The 20000-nt window shown below is 42.5% G+C and overlaps 1 pseudogene across 1 annotated transcript in view; it reads left to right on the forward strand.

Moving 5' to 3' along the window:
- The first annotated feature begins 12068 nt into the window (after positions 1 to 12068).
- The window catches only part of LOC308313453 (nuclear factor 1 X-type-like), a 175413-nt pseudogene continuing 167481 nt past the window's right edge, over positions 12069 to 20000 (forward strand). The window contains exon 1 of the transcript XR_013966198.1: positions 12069 to 12860. The product of XR_013966198.1 is annotated as a nuclear factor 1 X-type-like (transcript). The remainder of the gene's footprint in view (positions 12861 to 20000) is intronic.

Genomic DNA, 20000 nt, shown 5'->3' on the forward strand with positions numbered 1-20000 from the left:
GAGGTCTGGGGCCGTAAAGCCAAATGAATGCAATTAAGAGCACAAGGAAGAACTAATAAGGGAGAAACTAATAAAAAGTAATTAAGAAAGTGCTAGTAGCACTGTGACTTCCTCGATTATTTTGTTCATTTAATTTTGAAAAAGGGACAAAACAGACTGGCTCATAAAAAACGGGGCCCAGACAGACAGACGCAGGGAGATCTGTGTGTGTGTGTGTGTGTGTGTGTGTGTGTGTGTGTGTGTGTGTGTGTGTGTGTGTGTGTGTGTGTGTGTGTGTGTGTGTGTGTGTGTGTGTGTGTGTGTGTGTGTGTGTGTGTGTGTGTGTGTGTGTGTGTGTGTGTGTGTGTGTGTGTGTGTGTGTGTGCGCGCGCGTGTGCGTGCGGTCGGTCTACCGTACGACATACTGGCGGAGTGTGTGCCACACAGTCTGCCTATACCAAAGCAATAAATCTGAAACAGCATAATAGATAAACACAATTCAGAACACAAAATACCCTGCAATGTGCGGGGTGGGGGGGACAAAAACCAATAAAAGAACGAGTGATTAAGTGGAATCAGGGCTCTTAGACGGTATCTAGAGATGGGGGGCTGTCGCCATACCAGAGACCAGAGTGGGCCAACAGAACAGATGAGAGAGCATAGGGATGGGGGGGGGCTAAAAACACAGGGAACACGGAGACAGATGATGGGACTGAGGAAAGGAACCACGGATGGGGGGAGAGAGAGAGAGAGAGAGCGAGGAATGGATGGGGCAGGAGATCAGAGGGAGCCTCTATAGTGTCTCTTGCTCTCCCTTTAAAGAAGAGCCAGGAAAACAGATTAGGACTCCTCTTTTCTCCTGGGGGAGCGTGCACACGCACACACACACACATACACATACACATGCACACGCGCGCACACACACACATTAACAAATATATAATGCACAAATAAATACACAAGATGCACAAGCTATATAAGCACACGTGTGCACACAAATACCCTGTCCACTCGATCCCCCCCCTATTCACACACAGGAACGGCATTGTGTGTGAACTGGAGTATGGCTAACTCTTTACACGGTGACCTGCCCAGCCCAGGACGTTGCCATTCACCAGGTTTTGTGTGCTCATAAGAAGAGCCAGTTTGGGTTCGTTTAAGCACCATGGCATGTGTCACGTTTGCTAATTTATTGTGACACAAAAGGGGGATAATGTGAGGGCAGACATTTGCTCCCCTAAAAAGGTTATATGGACACAGTTGCACACCTGCACACACACACACACACACACACACACACACACACACACACGTCAACGCACGTGTGTTGCCTTTGAGATATGATTTTTAACGCTAATAAATATGCTATATTCATGGGAAATCAGTATTTGAACAGCTAAATCCGGCCACCTTTTTGGCATCCCTATTCTGGGCCTAATATATCCAATCTGAGGACCCCCTCGGAAGATATCCAATCCGAGGACCCCTCTGGAAAGCGAGACGCTGCGTGTCAAGGGGCATGTTCTCATTGCAATGCATTGTAGATCAGCTATTTTCTGCAAAGATATTTTAGTGAGGACTGAAAGCAGGAGGGGGGGGGGGGGGGGGGGGGGGGCTTTGGAATCTGGTGAACCAAGTATAAGGTTTTAAACGGGCATGTCCAAAGTCTGGCCCAGGGGGACAATCGTGCGTGGCACATTTTACATGGCCCACGGCTTCCTTCCTAAAAGAAATTATTCATGGCTCGCCAGTATATAGTCATGTGAAATTCATAAATGTTTTAATTGACCCTAGCGCACACCTAAACCTAACCATAACCCATGTCTAACCAATGACTCGTCTAAACTATGCACCCCATAGCTGGGCAGATAGTAGAACCTGTAAGTGTTCTTAACTACTCTTTCTCGAGATGTGACTGAAAGACCATTTTTATTATATGGTTCAGTTTTTCACACTGTGACCTGCATGGTTACATTTGACTACACTATACCATTTGAACAAAGTAATATTAGCATGCATGTATATAAAAAAAAAAGGCTGATTTGTTTTTGTTTTGTTCAGAGCAGCACGGATGAGGAGTGGCTTACATTTACACTGTAGTAAATTATGTTTTAGGTTACTTTGTCATGGTCCGAAGTTACAGTAAGTCAGGCGATGTATGGTGGCTCAGATGTATGTTACATGACCGTCTATATGTCACATTTATTTCATGATCATGACCGTCAGGTATTTTCATATATATGGGCAGCTGTGGCTCAGGAGGTAGAGCAGGTCATCCAATGATCCCTGGGTCGGCAGTTCGAATCCCGGCTCCTCCTGTCCACATGTCAAAGTGTCCTTGGGCAAGACACTGAACCCTACATTGCCTCCAATGTAGGGTTCCAGAGTGACACCTCACTCTGATGGGACCTTTCAACCTATTGAAATGTGACAGCTGAATACCGATAATATGACATATTTTTTGGTATATATGTTTGTGCTAAATTATGTGACAATTTATTCAGAACACTTTGGAGACTTTTCGCTCCTCTATTTCTTTGAAACTACAAGCTCTGGATCTGAAAATACTTACTAAAAGAAAACTTGGAAATAACTTAAAGATCTTGTTGTGTGTCCAAATCCTTTCAGGTCTTTTCAATACTCCATTTTCAATAGAGTTTGAGTCTTTATTCCTGAGTTGAAAAGGTTTTCTGGTACTTGGTTCTCACTTTTCCAGTGAAGATTATTAACCCATTCTGGACGGGAACCCCTTTTGGTGTTTTAACTAAGCATTATGTTATACTTTAGCTATTGAAATATTGAAATAGCAGATCTACAAGCTCATAGCGTGCCACCGAGTGGTGTGCTATGAGATTGTAGGTCTGCTATTTATAAAAAATCATAAAAATGCGGCACAAATCTTTGAATATATCTTTCAGAGCTAACTTTTTTTTCTTCGACATCAGGCCTAAATGGGTTTTAAGGTGGAGGGATCTGGTCTTGGCTATCTATTTTTATAGCCTCACTTAGAAATAATTCTAACAGCCTTCTTCAGGGTGAAGGCATTTGCATCTGCCGAAACGTTGGTTTATAACTCTGTGTCCTAATAAATAATCGGCGCTTTGGCTATCGGTGCGTGCGACTCTTTTGTCTTTTCAAGACTTATCTTTCAAGATGTTTCTGCCGTGAGCTGGCACCACTATTAAGACTGGTGTGCGTATACTAGCATCCTCCTGCACAATATTTAATTTACAGTCATATTTTTCAATGCTTCAGTTGATGTTGCATGACTGTGTTATACTCTTACTGCGCCACTCTATTTACATTATTGTTTTACTAACTTGTATAGCTGGACTTTAAATTCAATGGAATTTAGATTTATTCCTAGATCAGTGGTTCTCAAAGCTTTTAATTTTCAAATGGTACTATTTGTACACTCAGAGTTACAGACACGTAAGGGTCCATTTGGAACACTCTCAGAGTTACAGACTCGTAAGGGTCCATTTGGAACCCCCCTCAAGCGACCCAGATAGTCCCTGAGAACTCCTGTCTTAGATTTCGACCGAATCGACCGATGCGCAAGTTATGAGTATCAGAATCGGTTATCGGGAAGGAGAGAATTGTATTGGTACATCTATCCAGTATGCTAAATAATAGAGAGAGAGAGAGAGAGAGAGAGAGAGAGAGAGAGAGAGAGAAAGACCACACACTGGGGTTAGTGGCGTTTCTTTTTCTGTCTTTTTTTTTGGCAGGGGGGTCAGTGAATAGCACTGTCGTTCCAATGCTTGTGGATGCTAACATTGCGATGGCTTCAGACTGCATTGTTGTGCTGTAAGCCTGTATTACTCAGTGTGTGGTGCTGATGGCAGTGATACACGAGCGTTTATTCTCAGACATATTTTTATGTTTTTTATTCGGTGTCGTATAAACAACGGTATGACGGAATGTTCTGTTCCAAATTGATGTCATCGAAGTTAATGTTACTGTTGTGTGTGTGTGTGTGTGTGTGTGTGTGTGTGTGTGTGTGTGTGTGTGTGTGTGAGTGAGGGGGGGGGGTTTAAATTCTGGGCCTCCATGAAGAGATATGATACCGGGCCTCTTAAAACATATAGGGATAAAGGCATTAATACTGTGGGCCCCCATGTGGCCTCAGGCCCCATGAATCATTATCACTTTTCACTGTTTCATGCGACGGCAATGCGCGGGAGTATGTGTTATCAAAACTGAAGTGTCCTAATGCCAGACTGTGATAAAGACAGCCCCCCCCTCCCACACACACACACACACACACACACACACACACACAGAGAGAGAGACGTTCTTGGAAAAGTGCGCGCACTGTTCAGAAACACAAACGGCTTGTGCTGGGCGGGTCCATCAGATTTGGGTACATGCCATGTTTCCTGTCAACCTCTCTCACATATTATATTTCGTTTATTTTCTAATATATTATCTAATATCTAATAATGGAATATAAAGGTAAATGGACGACGTTATTATCGTGCCACCTAGAAGTAGAACCAATGTACTGCAGGGATGGGAGAATGTGCCGTTGTACAAGTTAGGAATAAAGTATACCATTTTATTAAAAGGTGTACAGTGATATTTTAGTTTTTAGTATGAATGTTAAATAGCTCCATATTACTCCTAGTGTTTGTTCATTAACAGGGGTCTCCCCATCTTTCCTGCTCTTTAGTGAACAGAAGCTACATTTTCAATATCAATGTGTCATACACAACACAAAAAATGTAATGTGACCAATTATAATTGTGGAGTTTTCTCTCCTACAATTACAATTTAGGCATTTAGCAGACGCAAACTGTATACCTCTGTATACTGAACATTTGTTTATTCCATCACTGTAGGAAAACATATTCACCATAATTATTAGTGCACTCACCTTTATATACTTTAGTTTTTTTTATCCTTTCTATCCCTTTCCAAACGTTTTATTCCAGACAAGATAGACATCACATGGAGGAGCTGCAGGCTTTCAAGTGAAACATTTATTTTAACCTGTATTTTAGTAGCCCCTGCAGCGAGGGGGCATTCTGCATGGCAAATACATTTTTATTGTATAATATGGAACCACCGTAAAATCCTCGTTGTTCATTTATTCAGTTGTAACCAAATGGACCAGCAAGGCTCCACTGCGTGTATATATGGTTCTCATAGTGGGCTCCGAAGGATCCTCGGGGGGGGGGGGGGGGGGGATATTTTGCAATGATATTCTTGAACACATATCTATCTCCCTCCCCATGGCCAAATAATCATCAATCTGGGGTCCTATGAGAACCACTGCAGGGTGGATGTGAGGGTGTGTATACTGACTACCACAGTCGGTATGTCGCTGCATGTCTCTCGATGTGGGTGCTGTGATATGAACATACTGGTGTCTTCGTCCCCGCCTGCACTGTGCCAAAGCCATGTGTAACTCACACCACCAATGGCCTGCATAGTGCCCAAGTACTTCCTCCTGCACACTCACCTGCCAAAGAATACTTCCACCTATTCCTCCTCGCGTTCCTCACCATCCTTCCTTCCTTGCCTTCTTCCTCCCCCTAATTCCTTCGTTACTTTCCTAGTTTATTTGTGTCTAACCTTTTGAGGGGGGCTATAGCTCCTTCACCGTCTGGCTTTCGGAATGATGTCACGTGGAAGCCATTAAGTCTATGGACTTTTAATGTCTGCTCAGAGCACTTTTAACAAACATATACCAGGTGCCCCTTACTTCACACTATTATTTTTTTATCCTTTGGTTGCCCTCCTCTCAATCTCCCAGACCCAGTCTGTGTCACAGTTGCATGGCAGAGAGAGAGAGAGAGAGAGAGAGAGAGTGTGTGTGTGTGTGTGTGTGTGTGTGTGGCGGGGAGCAGGGCCAGCAGTAGAGACCTCCCTGTGTCCATCCAGGCCAAGCAGAGATTTGTAATGCTAGACAACACTCGGGCAATGCTAGGATAAGAACCCTGGCCGACCGCAGACAAAAAGGGCCTTGTTGTTTCTCTCCTCCTCGACACTACTTATTACACTTCTCACCAGACCCAGAGAAACAGATAGAAAGAGGTCAGTCAGAGAGAGAGAGAGAGAGAGAGAGAGAGAGAGAGAGACACAGAGAGAGAGATAGAGAGAGAGAGAGACAGATGATTCTGTTGGCAATTCCTGTCGGAGGGACAAACTGAAAGTGTTGCTGCATGCTGCAGGGCCAACATAACGTTCTGCACTGTATTATTATATGACAATACTCACTGCATAATATGCAGTGTTTTATATTATAAAACACTGCATATCAGCATGCATGTCATTTCCCCCTCTCTTCAGGAGGCATGCAGGCACAATATCAGGAGTTGATGTATTTTTTGTAAAAAAAAAAAAAAAAGAAAAAGAAAGAAAAGTGCTGAGGCCATGCAAGGATCAGTGAGTTGTGTGTTGTTGGCAACCTGCAGGCCTTTGGCTTCTGTTTGAGCTGTGTTTTCAACTTTGTTGTATACTTGCGAGGATGTATTGTAATCATGGCATAGCAATCAGTATTAATGAGGAATCTCAATGGCCCATCAATCTCATTTATTTATTTAGTGTCTGATTGTACATGAGTCATAAAGTCAGTGACGGTTATTTAAGTTTTTGTTTTTGTTGTCTATAAATGACCTATTTTGGTAAATTAAAGGTTGATTTATATACTGTACTATACTGTACATATGTATAAATTATCCTGAAGACTGACTGCAGCTCATATTGTTTTATAACAAGCTCTTTTCTCCTGTAAACCTTTGAGTAAACAAATGTTGGAGCCAATAGGTCTTATATTGTCAAAAGGAATATGTATTGCAGCTTGCTTCAATCTCATCCAATACATCTTTGGACATAATATAGGCCAATGTGTCTGATATTGTGTGTGTTCATCACAGAGTGGATTTTTTTAATGTATTATTATTTGCCTGGGATTCAGGATTTTGGGGTTTCCACATGCAAGCAAAAGCAAAATCCCCCCATCAATCATTTTAAAGTGAAAAATTCCCCCCACAACTCATCCAGAAAAGGTTATTTGCAATGCTCAGAAGAAACGTTCTTGCCTGGCTCCACAAAGGGCCCTTCTCTCTCTCTCTCGCGCTCTCTCTCTCTCTCTCTCACACACACACACACACACACACACACACACACACACACACACACACACACACACACACACACACACACACACACACACACACACACACACACACAGTGAGCTTTTTAAGAAGCCGTTGCCCACATAATGGTGGGTCTTAAAACAGCGTGGTATTTAGAAGCATTGCGGTTGCCTGTATAAGGGGTCGTTAAGGGGACTGCGGGTAGATACATAGGGTGCGTAAGGCGTTCATTAGCCCAAAAGCTCGGCCTAATTGATGCGTAGCTTACAGGGCTCACTGGCTGCTGAGTTGTGTGAATTCAATTAGGGGGGAATTAGCTCACCAACAAAACTTTGAGCTGTTTGTTTTTCATCTTGGGCTATAGGTATAGCCTCTTATTTATGTGTCAATTAATTTAATCATTTTGAAGGGGTATTTTATTTGCATTGCATGTATTTTGTCACGTCAGAGTTTTATTATATAGGCTATGTTTTGGCAACAGGCTAATCCAGGCAACTAATCATATTAAGCCATCTGACACTTATATGGTTTATCTCGAGAAGCGCTAAACAGAGAAAGCAGACAGGTAGACATACTGGCTTTCACAAAAACAACAATCTAGCACGGGGTCGAGCTACAAAAGCATTGCGCCCATTTCTGGCATAATAACTTTATTATGCGGTCAGATGTAGTGAACAGTAATGTTAGTTTAGCCAATAGGTATACTATCAGAAAATAAAGTCAAAATGGGTTCCCATTAAACACACAGACAATTAGCCTACATTTAAACGAATTATAATATCATGACTTGTCAGTGGTTATTTAAGATATTATTTACCTAAAAGCTCCATGGTTTCATGTTACTCACCTTTATTGTTGAAACGGGTTAAATTTAATTAAATGGAGGAATATTGTCTATCATACTTCTTAACGCACAGAAATATAGGCGTTATTTTTCATTGTGATCATGTGACTATATGCACGCTAACATTTTTCAAAATAATAGCCTAGTATAATTATTAAAGAAGTTTTAATGTTAACAAACAAACATAGGCCTTTATTCTAACCACTTATACTTGCATGCAGGGCTCATTCGATTTATATTTGATTATTTTTATCTTTTGTTTTGTTTTGTTTTTAGCCAAATTTCATATTTTTTATTAAAAATCTGCAAACACATTCTACACATTTAAAAAAAATGTAGGCCTTCAAAAAATATATCTGTACAGATTTCAGTCTTATACAGAAGCTATATATGCTAAACTGTCACCTCTATATTGTGTAACTTGGTAATATAGATGTTCCCATGGATATATAGCTACATTTCTCGCATAGTAATATTTACAATAATCAGATTATTTGTGTTCGTTAGCTAACAACAGGGGCCTACTATCAAAAGCATTGGTGTCATTCCTTCATTCAGGATGTGGTTGTAGGATATATGCACCTGCAATGACATCATTTATAGGGCCGTATGGGTAAATCATATAATAATAATAATGATAATAATGATAATTATGATAATAATTATAATAATTATTAATAATAATGCAGTACCAAGGCAAAGAGCAAATAAATGTCTAAATGTGACAGTCATGGTGTGTGTAGGCCTAACAGTGCCTTATAGCAACACATTATATTGGCCTATTATAGGCCTAAGGAAGCATATCGTCGTTTATACTATAAAACTCACACTTTATCATGCATGCCCTCTGTCAATTAGGACATTTTACTATATATTTATTATTGAATTAGTGGTTAGCTTATAGTAACTGATAACAAATATCTAAGTTTTTATTTCCCCCCAGGAAATCAAAAGTATATATGAGATGGTCAGATTAATGTGCACAATGGGCCAGTGTTGTAACATTTTCCCCATGCGCGTGCTTGTCAATGTCATGTCAACCTGCATGCCTTTGATATAGGAAAATTGCAAACGGATAAATTATTTTTCTTCTAGTATACGCAATAAGACAATCAAAGAGAATTGTTTAAATTCCTTAATAATTGTTCATATTGGATTCCTCTGCCGTTTAAACATGTCAGTAATTTATTTTGGGTGTATACTGTTGCGTTTTGATATTGAATATTGAAAACATTTAACCTTTATGTATTTAAATCTATATGTTAATACTATAATGCGGGGTACCAACAAAAAAGGCTAGCTCATTGTTTCTGGAAAATATTGGGTTCATTGCGTGTGCCTGCAATGCATGCAGTTAGCTTTCTTTAAGCTTATTTCAAAAGGTTAAATGCGGCCAACAGTTTGCGTTACGGCCTTGCTGTGCTGCGTGACTAATACCTTGGCTTGAACAAATGCCTAGCTTCGATGAATTGAGTACACAAGGAAGGAGTTGAGGACCCCAATGGAAACAAGCCGAGGCCCGAAACAAGGCTTTGTTGCATGGATTCATCCTTTTATTGTAGCCTATACTGTAGGCCTACATTGTACTGTATTGACCTTGGCTTGAATTGTACTGTGCTCATCTTGAAATGCAAACGGTTAATAAAGTATTAAATCAACCAATAAAGTATTCAATACAAATATTTTAAAAAAAACTCCAGACGTTGTTTCGTGCATGTTAAACTGAACGACCTTTTGTTGAAATAACTTAATTCACAATTAAATGATATGTGTGAATAATGGATAAGCCAAATGTGATGCATCACATTGGGATCGAGGTCGACAGTTAATAATTGATCAGCCGTTATGTTGCGAGGAGGAGGAATGTCAAAACGTTCAGAACGAAACGACGCACATGGAAATAATACGCGAGACAGAAGAGGGTCGTTATGCAGATTGGTGGGACGTTAAACTGGCATTATAAGGTCATTCAAAAAATGACATATTGATAAGAGACGCGGGTTACACTATACAGGATAGATAGAAAGAGACATGATGTTAGTGATAAAGTATATAAGGAAGCTCCGCGTGGCCTATAGGGCAGGCAGTGTGTGTGTGTGTGTGTGTGTGTGTGTGTGTGTGTGTGTGTGTGTGTGTGTGTGTGTGTGTGTGTGTGTGTGTGTGTGTGTGTGTGTGTGTGTGTGTGTGTGTGTGTGTGTGTGTGTGTGTGTGTGTGTGTGTGTGTGTGTGTGTGTGTGTGTGTGTGTGTGTGTGTTGGTATAGAACCCTCACGGCCGGGGACCTCGCTTCACGCAGAACTGATTGATTATAGGCCTAGTTGATTTTGCCTGACAAGTTATCCAGACAAAGCAGACTCTCCGCTGGCCTTTGACCCTTCCTTTGTAATGTATGTCAGTTTAGTTCGCTTATAGACTGTAGACATGTGTCTGTGTCATAAACCATACCGTCCCTCACAGACTCAGTGCACATACATCTGTGCACATATTTTGATTGACTTACTAACATGGACGTGCGTGCATGGTGCGGATAAATATCCACCAATACACGTTCAGATTTATAAACGGTGCTCTCTCTTGTCATGTTGGACTCGTTGTGGTCCCTGATGCAAATGGAGGCGTTTGTTTCATGGACCCATGAAAAGTAGGCCTATTTTGTTTAAGTTTTAACTCTATATCATGCACGTTCTTTCACTTTGTCAGTGTTTACTTTGAAGGGTATCGAACAGTGTATCACTTTTGGCCAAATTCCATGATTTCCTTTATAGGCCGCTGCATAACCCAAACCACTTCAGCCCATATAGCAATAGCCGCATGAATAGCCATACAAGCACACAGAGCATCACAATGTGATGTGAGCTGAGCTTGTAGTTCGGTATACATTTGTCACGGCGGACAAGACGAGACCGTCTTTGCCACGGACACATATTGTTCCGTGTATACGGACATAATTGAACTTGGTGGGCTGAGTGCATGGCAGCAGCAATGCACTGCAGTGCAGACAGTGCAGGGTGTATAGCATGCTGCACCGTCGCCTCTAATCCAGCAGTGCAGGTTCCCAAACTTTGTATAGCCTGCAAGACAGTTTACCCGGCCCGGGACTCAAACGAATGAAAATAACCGATCTACAAGCTCACAATGCGGCGCGAGCTTGTTTCTAGGTGAAATTACTAGAAAATTACTGAGGGGGGAGAAAAAAATCATTGTATTTATTTTTAATTCATTTTGGAAAATGTTTTTTTTAAATAATAATTTAAAACTAAATGTATAGGAAACCATATAAGGGACCCCCCCAAAAATGTACCCACAAAATGGGCCCCGACCCAGTGTTTGGCAAACAGTGGCCTATTAATCCCCACCGGCCGTGATTTAGCCCGAGAGAGAGAGAGGCTGTAATGCGGTAAAGCCCCGCAGCTGCTCTCCTCTCCTCTCCCTGCCTTGCATGGCCGCTCCGCTCTGTACATCTCCGCGACAAACAGACAGACTGCGAACCGCTCGCGTTATTAATAATTCACCAACACGCTTTCCCACCACAACACAACAACAACCGCTGCACATTCATTCACGCCACATACGGCCCCCCCCCCACCTTTATTACAAACAACCCCTCATTATTTATCCCACCCCTCCTTTTTTGTTTTAATCTATCTAGAGCGACTGCGAGCTGAGCAGCGAGTTTAAAAAAAAAGAACCTGGCTATAGTGGCTACATCTGATCTGATCTGACTTCGGGATAGGGTGATATCTGACCGATCGTCGCTTTTTTGGGGGGAGCACAACAAGCAAGTATATAGCAGCGCGGAGATCGAGCTTCCATTTTCTGCATCCATTCAGGCAGGGTTGCACTGCAGCCTTCGTTCGGAGAGCCGTGCCGTGCCGTGCCGTGCGTGGTGGTGGACGGACAGTGTGTCGCTGGATGCATGGCTCCGCGTGTAGGCATCCTGCTATGGTGATCTGACTGAAGCTTGGTTCTTTCATCTTCGTCGGCGGGGCTTTGAGGAGGGAGGCGGCGGCGGTGGCGAGGGACCAGGGCAGGGTGTCCCCGACTGTGTGTGGAAGGAACAAGAGAGAGAGAGAGAGAGAGAGACGTGGTGGGGAGAACAGTACAGTAGCCTACGATACGCTACGCACCACACGCAGGAGAGAGAGAGAGAGAGAGAGAGAGAGAGAGAGAGAGAGAGAGAGAGAGAGAGAGAGAGAGAGAGAGAGAGAGAGATAGGCACTGCTGCTGCATGCTTTTTGGGCACGTTTTGGGCAACGGGAGCTGCCGGTGTGCTGCCTGCTGCTGAATGCCTGGCGGTTAGAGTTTGCACATGGAAACAACAATATAAATATATACTTACTTTCAATCACACCTCCGTCCATTGATTTTTTTTGTATACATATTATATTTTCGCGGGGGTCTTTTTCTGCATGTCCACCACGGATCGACTTCATCACGCGCGTCTCTCTCTCTGCCCTCCAACTGTTGGAACAGCAACTTTCGTCTCCTGTGCGCCGCTGAGCTGATCATCAGGACGCGACTCGCGGGACTTTGACGTCTTCTGTGTGAACTTCTCGGGCCGGCTCGGCTGGCCGGGTCGGTGTGTGTGCTGTCTGTCACTGCCGTGGTGTCGGTGTTATTAACGAGTGGATCGGGTGGAAAAACACCGAATAACGAAGAAACCGCGGAGGGCCTGGCTGGTTCTCCTCTCTCTCTCTCTCCTCACACTGCATGGAGCCACTTTGGAACAGACCTTAAGGCTGGGACTCTGTTAAAGGTCTTTTTGCTTCCGGCAACAGCGAAGAAGGAACCAAGTTGGTGCTCTCTCTCCGTCTCTCTCCCTCTCTCGACCCTCTCTCTCCTCCTCGCTCCCCCTCTCACTTTTTGGAAGCCGAACTTTTAAAGGAAAATGGGGCAGTGAGAGTGTTGGCAATTTTCCCCCGCGCTATAATGGTACGTGCTATGTAACTCAATATAGTTCAACTCTGCTAGGTCTGTGTGTAATGTGTATAGGGTTTGTGTGTGGGGTAAAGTGCATTATATATAGGACTGAGGTGCATTTTATTGGTTAGGTTTGTAATATTATTTTCAAAATGTTGAATATAGGGTATTATGTGGGCCCATGCATGGCCTGCCTTATTTCAGTTGCCCTGCACAACGGGTCGTTGGTTTTTGGCTACAAGTTAAGGGTGATGATGAAGTGTGTGTGTGTGTGTGTGTGTGTGTGTGTGTGTGTGTGTGTGTGTTTGTGTGCGCGCGCGCCTCTCTGAGACATGTGCACTTGACTTTACGGAGTAAAGTGCAGCACTTTAAGTGCTGTAATCACCTTCACCATGTTGCCTTACTATTATATATTTCTAAGGCCACATAAGTCACATTGGACGCAGGGGAACATTTTATTTACAAGGCCCATTATGATAAGCAAAATCTACAGCAGGCCATGATTAGGAAATATAGGTTTTGGGCATATTTCCCACACGGTCACCTCAACAACGTATTTCTGGTGCAGGTGTAGCCTATTTGTAGGGTAATAATTAGCCTCCTACTACATAGTTGTTAAAAGGCTACATGTAGGCTACATTTTATTTTTGACAACTGTCTTGTTGCTTTTACATGCATGTAGGCTGACTTACAACTCGAGCAGATTTGTATTTCTTTTTAAACTCACGGAATCATAAAACTCACCACTCGCCTATATCATTTAATTTGCCCTCGCTGATGACATTGTTAACAATATGCAAGTATGGCTAATTGATTGCAGGAGCGTGCATGAGTGAGTAGCCTATAGCCGGTTGACCGTCTCTCCGCGCTGCAGATCAAAGGGAATAAAACACAACGCAACGACAGGCTGTTTTATCTGTGCTGGAGCGGCCCGGTTGTGCTCTACAGTATTAGATATATCTGCAGTGCTTGGTGATTTCAACAGGAGATATTTGCAGTGTTTTTATTACTTCTGTTTATTTTTTTAGACACTCACCCGGCTGTATTTTGTCTCTCCACATTTCCCCTGTCGTCGCTGCCTGAGCTTAATTGGTTATCTTTTTTTTTAATTATTATTTTATTTTATTTTCCTAATTTTTTTAAGTCATTGTTGCTTGATGATATAGTCTATACTCGCGTGCGTGTGCGTGCCCGCATGGTTACATTGGATAAGGATTAGATTAGTATACTATATGCTCTCATATATAGGCCTAATATATGCAACATCACAAACTGAGTGTCATGGTATTTCATTTATTACTGATATATCACTGTGGGAGGAATAGTTTCATGATATATACTCAAAACGAATTCAGTAGGACCTAATTTTGGTATAAATTTTCTCGAAAATCATGCTTTGAAAATGGTGATGTTGCTATAGTGCTATACCCAATACTAATATATTGCTGTATCCAATTTACAGAATTATAGTATTCCATAGTAATAGACAGCATTGCCACTATAGCTTATATTGTGATCTATAATAACTGGTATTTCACCGTGATCAAGCCAAGAGAGATAATGGTGTCTGTGATTATACACTAAAATGCTCAGTGTTAATTTAGCTTTCAGAGTTATATTATCACTCAGCACACACACACACACACACACACACACACACACACACACACACACACACACACACACACACACACACACACACACACACACACACACACACACACACACACACACACATATATATACCTCCATTAAACACCATACTAAAAGGCCTGATTTGTGCTTCTCCCAGGCCAGTTCTGAAAGATATTTTAAAGTTAATAGGTCTTATATGCAGGATTGACCCGTTTTTATGACCATGATAAGGTGGTGATGCACTATGTTGACATAAAAGGAAAACATTCCCAACAAATGGATACTCATGCCATCATGTAATTATGCAGCTGCCAGTAAACAAGAGTTTACAATGTTTACAGCAAGTTTTGAATTATTTCCTTGTGCCCTGTTGTCCTTTGCCCCGGCCTTTGTACAAATGAATTATAAATTACAGAACATGGTTTATTGACTCACTCAACCGAACCTTAATTTGAAATGAGGGTCATGTAGAAACATTGTAATCATAATGGCTGAAACTATTTGATTTGGTTGAAATATAAAAGTATTTTGAGACTAGCCTATAGTGTAAACCATGCATGCAACCTTTATGCATCAAGCAGCTTTGATTGATGTCTCCCATGCAGGGAAATTACATGTTTCCAATGCTTTCTGTAATCGGGACGCGGTGAACACAAAGATTATGTGCTTTTGAATATTGGCAACTTTTCTAAGGTCACGTTTTGGGGATACCTGCCAAAAAACAAACAAAAAAAACAACTGCTGCTGCTGGATTATTGTGACTGTGCCACCTGCACAAAGCCCCAAATTAGTCTACCGCATGCATTTACAAATGTTATCTCACAGCTATTTTAGCTATCACTTGGCCAATCTGATAAGTCTGACTGCATTTCTTTCTTGCACCATCCATGACGCATGCACCATTTGACAATGCATGATTGAACTTGTTAATAGAATAGGCTATACTGCTTTTGTGTTTAATGTGGCCCTATATAATATAAACACACCCTATTGTGGCACATAAAAAAAATAGAGAATCCAATAAAAAAATATTGAAAATAGCTGATCTATAAGCTCACAACGCATCACGTCGTGAAGCTTTGTGAGCTTGTATTGGCTATTTCCGGCATTAGTCATACAACAAAGTTACGGTATATATACGCATGCATGGGCCTTAAATGCATGCTTGCATGCGTGGTTATTGCTGAGCAGACCTCCCAGCCACCTGTCAATCACCTCAAAGACAGCATTGTTAGCAGTGGCAACCTGTGAGAACGGGTGTGAACACTGTCATACAATAAATTATAACTTACTTTAGCTTTTTGTTTATAGTCTCAGAGCTGGCTGGGAAGCAGATGGGATATTTGAAGTGAGCCTATATCGTTCTGTTACATTGAGTCACTTTGTGTGTGTGTGTGTGTGTGTGTGTGTGTATGTGTGTGTGTGTGTGTGTGTGTGTGGGGGGGGGGGGGGGTGTCTGTCCTTGTCCATGTTCTGTAAAGCAACTCAACACTCTGTGGTTTTTGCGGTAAACTCCGCTGTATAAGGCTCATAACCACATGAAATCTCCCCATGGATCAGCCTTTGTCGGGCACAAAGGGTCGATTGTACCAGCCCAAACCTCATTGTTAAGTGCACTTAGCCAGTGTGGCAAGGCCTTTGGCTGAGTGTGGTTGGCCCATTAACTGTGTCCATGACTATAAGGATCCGAGTAGGAAGACAGAGGGATTGGATTACACTGCTGAAGTTAAAGTATGATGCGGTGCGAGTGGTGCGTGTACTACTACTGTGCTAGTGCATACATGGGTAACTGGCGGCGGCCGGGGGCCACATGCGGCCCCCACCATCACTAAACCCCATTTGGACCTAAGGACGATATACAAAAAATGCTTCTAAATTCTGTTTTCATGTCAAGAACCCCCAGAATGATCTGTATTTGGCCGCAGACCCCCATCTGAAAATATGTAGTTCCAGGGACCCCCCAGAAGCAAGGATTTGAGTTCAAAACCGTTCGCTCCGAAAGAAAATATATTCAAAGATTTTTCAAAAATAGCAGATCTACAAGCTATGAGCTTGTAGATCTGCTATTTTTCAATAGCTAAAGCATAACATGATGCTTAAAACACCAAAAGGGGTTCCTGCCCGTAGGTTAATATCAGAATACTGATATAGTATTGATTTCAGCTGTTACAATTCCAAACATGCAAACATGACCCACTTTGATTATACTTTGATTACTTACTTTAATTATAGGCTACTTACTCGTAAAGTTAACATATAACTATAATTTGAAAAGGCATTTGAAATTAAATAAAAATGTTAAAAATTGTAATAAAAATAATTCAGGATTTCAATTCAAATATAGATTTGAGCTTGTAGATCTGCTATATTTGCTACGATAGTAATATGCAATGTTCCACACTGAGTGAGTGTGGAACTATAGTGGCCCTCTGGAGTGAGTGTGGAAATATAGTGGCCCTCTGGAGTGAGTGTGGAAATATAGTGGCCCTCTGGAGTGAGTGTGGAAATATAGTGGCCCTCTGGAGTGAGTGTGGAACTATAGTGGCCCTCTGGAGTGAGTGTGGAAATATAGTGGCCCTCTGGAGTGAGTGTGGAAATATAGTGGCCCTCTGGAGTGAGTGTGGAACTATAGTGGCCCTCTGGAGTGAGTGTGGAAATATAGTGGCCCTCTGGAGTGAGTGTGGAACTATAGTGGCCCTCTGGAGTGAGTGTGGAACTATAGTGGCCCTCTGGAGTGAGTGTGGAAATATAGTGGCCCTCTGGAGTGAGTGTGGAACTATAGTGGCCCTCTGGAGTGAGTGTGGAAATATAGTATCCCTCTCCATCGTCAAAGTTGCCCACCCCGTATACTAGTGTACCAAAATGTCAACGCCTGGACAGTTACTGTTGGTGTAGCAGTATTAAGCCAACAGCTACACTTTATGTCATCGAGTCATTGACGGATATAGGTTGCCAGGTTGGGTGAATCTCTTGGGTGTGTCACCGACCATGCAGGCCTCCTGCAACTATATAAAGGGCTCTGTACGAACTTGTTCACTCCTAACAGTTTTGGTATTAAAAGGATTCTATTTCATTTTGAGACAGATTGGTGTTGTTGCACAACCACACAAGCACTCGTGCAGGGCTTTATAGCACACCGTAAAATCCATGAGTGTTCATTTAACTCTGTGAATGAGCAAATGGAACAAAAGGGTTACATTTGGACACTTTAACACTCAATATTTTACTGTGTAATATGTATTTCATGCAAGTTGATTGTACTGTACCTGCATTCCTGAAACCATTATCACGCAGACACAGGTGCACAGACACACGCACACCACGCACGCACGCACTGACACACTTCAGAGTCCAGACAGTGTGAAACCTGTGCATAGATCCATAAGAGTGAAATAATTAGCCTCACCATGCACAGTAGCCTTCCATATCTCCCTCTGCTTTTTCAAACCCCACTTTTCTCTTGTTTTCTCTCTTACTCTACCACCCCACCCCCCCTCCCCCCAACCCCCAGAGTGATCCCCCCCCCCCCCCCATTTCTCCCCGAGGTGGTTCTGGCAGAGACTCACACGGCGGCCATTTCTCCCTTTCATACACCCCTCACACACCGCAGAACAGATCGCCAGTACGGACCGGTGGTGTTTGAAGTGGCTGCCATCTCACGCAGGTTGCCTGTTAGCCACCCGCCCCACCCCACCCCCAACCAACCAACACACATACTCTATTTTTATGCGCCTCAGCTTGGCAGTATACTCCATGCAAGCCACACAAAACTGCCATTATCATAAATGCGTAAATAAATACATGAAGGTGACAATGACATCTATGGCTGCTACTACTAAACAGGAACTGACAGCATTGGTGGTGTAGTAGTGGATTTGCATGATGACTGTCCTTAAGGCTGAAGAACTGTCTGCAGGCTTCTGGAAAAGAGGAGAGAATTGCACCAGGTGTGTGATGGCGAGTGCATGGTTTATGTGGGCGAATGGTGTGCACGCACGCACGCACGCATGCACGGGCGTGCGTGTGCGCGCATGTGTGTGTGTGACAGGGAGACAGATCACTTATATGGTGCCATTAGTATACTTTAAAATGGAGCCATCTGAGAATAAATTCCACCAATTGGGACTTTCATATGCATGCATGCGTGTGTGTGTGTGTGTGTGTGTGTGTGTGTGTGCATGCGTGCAGCGTGTGTGCATGTGTACATGCGGGTTCATGTGTGTGAGAGTGTGTGAGAGTAGCTTTTCGGAGATCTCACCTCCAAAGAATTTGGCCATATGGTCGATAACATATACCCAGAGAGAGAAAGACAAAAGCACAGAGCCAGAGAACGGATGTGAGAGCGGGAGAGTCTCCCTTTGTCAACGGAGGCAGCATGCAGGGATGGAGGAGGGAGCTCCCATGAACATCAATCCATATACAACTATCTTAACCCGACCTGGGAACGATTCTACAAATGTCTTTAGAAACATAGAAACATAGAAACATGGGTTTTTCAGAAAACTCATTTGGAGTTTTCTGAAAAACCCATGTTTCTATGTCAGTCATTCTCAAACATTTTCTTGTCAAGGACCCCCAAGATTATATATAATTGGCCACCGACCCCCATCTGAAAATATGTTGTTCCATGCAGGGACCCAGAAGCAAAGATTTGAGTTAAAAACGTCGACTCTGAAAGAATATACATTCAAAGATTTGCACTACATTTCACGATTTTTCAAAAAATAGCAGATCTACAAGCTCATAGCGCGGCACCGAGCTTGTAGATAATGAGCTTGTAGATAATGCTTAAAACACCAAAAGGGGTTCCTGCCCAAAATGAGTTAAGCCTGAGGTAGACTCAGTGGCGAGCTATATAGTGTCACACACACCAAATTAGCCTATCTACAAAGCTCCACGACAGACAAGCCTGTGCGCTTGTAGATCGGCTATTTTTGGATGCACCGCACCAGGCATCAGATCAGATGGTTCAAGCAACAAAAAAAGAAAGGAATGCAGCGAGTCCCCCTGCATATTTGTGCATGCGGGGGAAAAAAATCTGTCGCAATTAACACATTTGCATTAGGCTGAAGGATGGACTCCAAATAGGTCACTGACTCAATCTCCCGCCTCGGAATCTTCCCTCTAAAATGTTAACCCATTTAGGTCTGACGTTGAAATTAAAAAATATATATATTTTCTGAAAAACTGATCTTTTTCTATATCAGTGGTTCTCAATATTTCATGTCAAGGACCCCAAAAATTATATGTAATATCCCGCCGACCCCCATCTGAGAATATGTTGTTCCAGGGACCCTCCATGAAGAAGCAAAGATTTGAGTTAAAAACTGAAACTCTGAAAGAATATATATTCAAAGATTTGAGGCACATTTTCACGATTTTTCAAAAATAGCAGAAGTGCCGCGCTATGAGCTTGTAGATCTGCTATTTTTCAACAGCTAAAGTATAACATAATGCTAAAGGGGTTCCCGCCCAGAATGGATTAATTAAGGAGGGCTTTGAGATTTTTTTCCGCTC

Source organism: Protomyctophum bolini (assembly GCF_963924005.1).
Source record: "Protomyctophum bolini genome assembly, chromosome: 3".
In the NCBI taxonomy this organism is placed as follows: Eukaryota; Metazoa; Chordata; class Actinopteri; order Myctophiformes; family Myctophidae; genus Protomyctophum; species Protomyctophum bolini.